The sequence below is a fragment of the Amblyraja radiata genome, unplaced genomic scaffold, assembly GCF_010909765.2.
Source record: "Amblyraja radiata isolate CabotCenter1 unplaced genomic scaffold, sAmbRad1.1.pri S62, whole genome shotgun sequence".
NCBI lineage: Eukaryota > Metazoa > Chordata > Chondrichthyes > Rajiformes > Rajidae > Amblyraja > Amblyraja radiata.
Genome location: NW_022630157.1, coordinates 522,760 through 527,097, shown reverse-complemented (window position 1 = coordinate 527,097; position 4,338 = coordinate 522,760). Strand labels below are relative to the sequence as shown.

The 4,338-nt window shown below is 40.9% G+C and overlaps 1 long non-coding RNA gene across 1 annotated transcript; it reads right to left on the bottom strand.

Annotated features, from left to right (window-relative positions):
* Positions 1-1,386: 1,386 nt before the first annotated feature.
* LOC116969473 lies at positions 1,387-4,338 on the bottom strand. The gene is made up of 3 exons (XR_004410773.1): positions 4,283-4,338; positions 4,097-4,192; positions 1,387-1,446 (listed from the first exon to the last, which is right to left on the bottom strand). It is a non-coding gene; the product is annotated as an uncharacterized LOC116969473 (long non-coding RNA).

Here is a 4,338-nt window from a genome sequence, read left to right as displayed (position 1 = left end):
GGTGAGTGGGCAGATGCATGGCAGATGCAGTTTAATGTGGATAAATGTGAGGTTATCCACCTTGGTGACAAGAACAGGAAGGCAGATTGTCTGAATGGTGTCATTGGGGAAAGTAAAGTACAAAGAGATCTGGGGGTCCTTGTTCATCAGTCACTGAAAGTAAGCACACAGGTCCAGCAGGCAGTGAAGTAAGCTAATGGCATGTTGGGCTTCAAAACTAGAGGAATTGAGTACAGGAGCAAAGAGGTCCTTCTGCAGTTGTACTAGACTGAAGTGAGACCAAACCTGGAGTATTGTGTGCAGTTTTGATCTCCAAATTTGAGGAAGGGCATTCTTGCTATTGAGGGAGTGCAGCTTAGGTTCACAAGGTTAATTCCCGGGATGGCGGGACTGTCATATATTGATAGAATGGAGCAGCTGGGCTTGTATAGTCTGGAATTTAGGATGGAAGGGGATCTTATTGAAACATATAGGATTATTAAGGAATTTGACACGCTAGAGGCAGGAAACATGTTCCTGATGTTCAGGGAATCCAGAACCAGGAGCCACAGTTCAAGAATAAGGCATAGGCCATTTAGAGATGAGGAAAAACATTTCACCCCGAGTTGTGAATCTGTGGAATGATCTACCTCAGAAGGCAGTGGAGGCCAATTCTCTGGATGCTTTCAAGAGAGAGTTTGATAGATCTCTTAATGATAGCGGAGTCAGGGGATATGTGGAGAAGGCAGGAATGGGGTACTGATTGTGGATGATCAGACATGATCATATTGAATGGCTCGAAGGGCCTACTCCTGCACCATTTGTCTTTTATTGTAACATGTCAGAGATAATGTGATGGAACATTTTAAGATCAGCGGCAGATTTAAATGTGTGGGGGTTGGAAATATTGTCACTACTTATGGGGAGAAGAAAAATAAAACCTGAAATGTATGATGGCCTTTAATAAATTCTACAAGAATAACAGTAAAAAGAATGTGGAACTCACAGGGTGGCCTGAAGACAATATTGCAGATAAATTTAAGTTGAAGTAGGATAAATACATGAAGTTTCCTGGAATTTGGGGCATTATTGTCGGATGTGGTGAGTAGTTCGACAGATGGAACATTGACCTAGTACTGAAATACTGGTAAATGCAGCATTTATTTCAGAAATTTAACCCACCATTTTGTTACTGTGCACTTTCACTTTGCCAACTGTAGTGTAACCCCTCACCTTCAGAAATATCACACCGTCCTTGTGGTCTATCTGTCCCTGTAATTTTGAGAGTTCCTCCTGAATGGAATTTAAATTCTCTTGAATCTCTTGAAGATTTTTCTCCAATGTTTTTACAATCTTCTCCTCTTCTTCCCGGACATCTCCGAGTAAGCGCTGCTCTTTCTCAGTGAGAATCTGGTGCAGTTCAGCAAACTGGGATGTGATCAGTGACTGAAGGTTGTGTGACTCTTCCTGTCAGATGAAAGATGCAAATCAATATAAACCACGTCAAAGCAAAACTGGCAAAGTCTATAGCAAAATTGGGAAAATCAAGACACATTCTGGACCACAAATTATTACATACTCTGTATAATACACTCATATTGCCATATCTGAGTTACTGTGTGGAGATATGGGTTAACACCTACAAAACCAACCTACAGCCGTTATGCACATTACAAAAAACAGCAATAAGAATTATCAATAACGTTGGATATCTTGAACATACCAATTTATTATTCTTAAAGTCACATACACTGAAGTTCACTGATCTGGTTAAATTTAAGACTGCGCAAATCATGTACAAAGCAAGAAATAATTTACTTCCAAGAAATATACAAAAACTGTTTATGGAAAGACAGGGTGGGTATAATTTGAGAGGGGAACATAATTTAAAAAAACTCTTAAACAGAACAACTCTTAGAAAGCAGTCGTCTTTCTTACAGTATGGCTTTCTTCCCAACCAATTGTTCAAGCGCTTTTGATTGCAACATGCGCCTTAATTTAGTTCAACAAAGAAACTGACAAGTTACTAAAGAACTATGTGCATAGCAATCAGTTTAAAAAGATGTACAAAAACACTTGTTTAAAGGGGTATTGGAATGAGGATAGGTGAGTGGGATATTTGTTATACTGATTGTATTGGGAAGGGTGATTATAGAGTGATGGGTTGTATATATGACTAAGATACTGTATAGTATATGCGGGTTTTTTATTTTATTTCTCTTTTTTGTATGGCTTTGTAAATATTTGATTAGTGTTCAAATGTAACTAATTTGGTGTACATATAGTGGATGGTGTACATATGGTGTACATATAGCAGCTAAATTTGTATAAGATAATTACAAGCAGTTGAATAAGGGGTGGGAATTAATAAGCTTTGGCTTCTTCCTGCTGCTTTTCGGACACATATGATTTCATTTATTTATAGATATTGTTTATGACACTTTATAAATATTCTTGTTTTGTTTTTTGTATGCTGTTTCACATTTGCTTTTTATTCTTTTATTCTGTTCGAAATAAATAATAAAATTAAATAAAAAAAATATATATAATGTGTCACTCTGCCGTGTTTCCTCATGACATGGAATGTGACAATCAGCTAATCAATGTCGAGTTCTGGAGTGCAGAAATATGCCATTCGGCCCAACATGTCCATGCTGGGCTCTGTACGTATCTACACTAATCCCATTTACATGTATTTAATCCATAGCTTTCATTACCTTGGCAATTTAAGTACTCGTCTTGATAATTATGAAATATTATGTGAAAGTAACGCACAATCAAATAATTCCCATTTCCCCAGTATAATTCCCTGCAGCCTATTCCATTTCATGTGTCCATTAACCCTCAGTGGACAGAACCAGGTCATCAGAAGTAGCAGACACCAGCACCACTTAGAATGACAGACTTCATAGAGTCACACAGCAAGATTGATTAGTAGGACTGGGTGTTACAATCCCTAAGATTTTCACTACAATTGACATTCATGGGTATGACCACCAAGTGAATTTGGTAACAATCAGACACATCTTCAGTTGTGTACCTCAACGTCACTGGGTGTTTCGGCCTTTTATCACAAGACATCCTCAGTCGAGGCAGGCCCACCGCAGGGTGATCAGACCTGGGTGTGTGTCTTATTGCTGGTCTCTAGATGGTCACGTGGCAGCCCAGACAGCATCTATCCTCTTCAGCCACAGCCAGTGACTGCTCCGTTCGGCAGCATTGGCAAGTTCTTTTCTTGCCCTCCTTTGTGCCTGCCCTCTGACTCCTACTTCCCTCAGGAGCCTTGCGGTGGAACTGGCTACAAAGCCCCTGCACCCCACCGCCACTGGACACACCCTTACACTCCAACCTCTCTCCTCTGCTGCAAGGTTTGAATATCAAAGCTTTTTCCTTTCATAAGCCTCATCTACGGCCTCCTCCCATGGGACCGTCAGCTCAATGATGAAAAAGTGTTAGATACCGACCAACACGCCCCATCTGCACTAGTTCCACTTGTCCGCATTTGGCCAAGACAGTTCTAAAACGGTGCTCTCCACAAATTTGTTTGAATATCTTTTAAATGTTGTTACGGTACCCGAGTATGCTACCTCATCTGGCAGCTCGTTCCATGTACCCTAGTACTTCCACAGTTGTCATTCACATTCATTTTAAATCTTTTCCCTCTCAGCTAAAACCAAAATGCTCCACATTCTCGATCCCCATACTAAGGGTACGAGATTGACCATCCAACATATCATTTCATTTCATGATATTATACACCTGCCACAGACTGCTGTGGTCCAGGGAGTAAAGTCATTGGCTGCTCAACCTCTACCAAGAGTTCTGGCTCTCAACTACTGAGTTCTATAAAGGTTCTTGATTCTTGGTTTCTTGGTCCTCCAAAATATTCCAAATGGAATTTAAACTGGAGATGGTACCTCATGGTGGTACCCCATCTCCCCCCTTCCCCCCACCTCTCTCCCTCTCCCCGCCCCTCCCCCACCACTCTCTCCTCCCCCTCTCCATCTCCCTCTCCTCACCCCTCTCCCACTCCTCCCATCCCTCTCTCCCAAATTATTGCACACATCACTGCATCAAATCCACACAAGAACATTAAATCGATAGCACAAAGCCTCACCTGAACTCCAGAAATGCTCTTTTTCTGTTCCTGCTCCATTTTCTGGATCTCTGATTCCATTTCTGTGAGAGATTCGAAAGAAGATTTCACCTGTTCCTGGGGTTGGGTTTCAGATCAGAGAATAAAAATGTCAGACAAGGAAGAAAAGATTAGACAATGATGTGATCAAAAGTGATTTGGTTTTACCTTGTAGAATTCAATTGCTTCTTCTATCAGCGTTAAGCTGTGAGACTTGTGTTCCC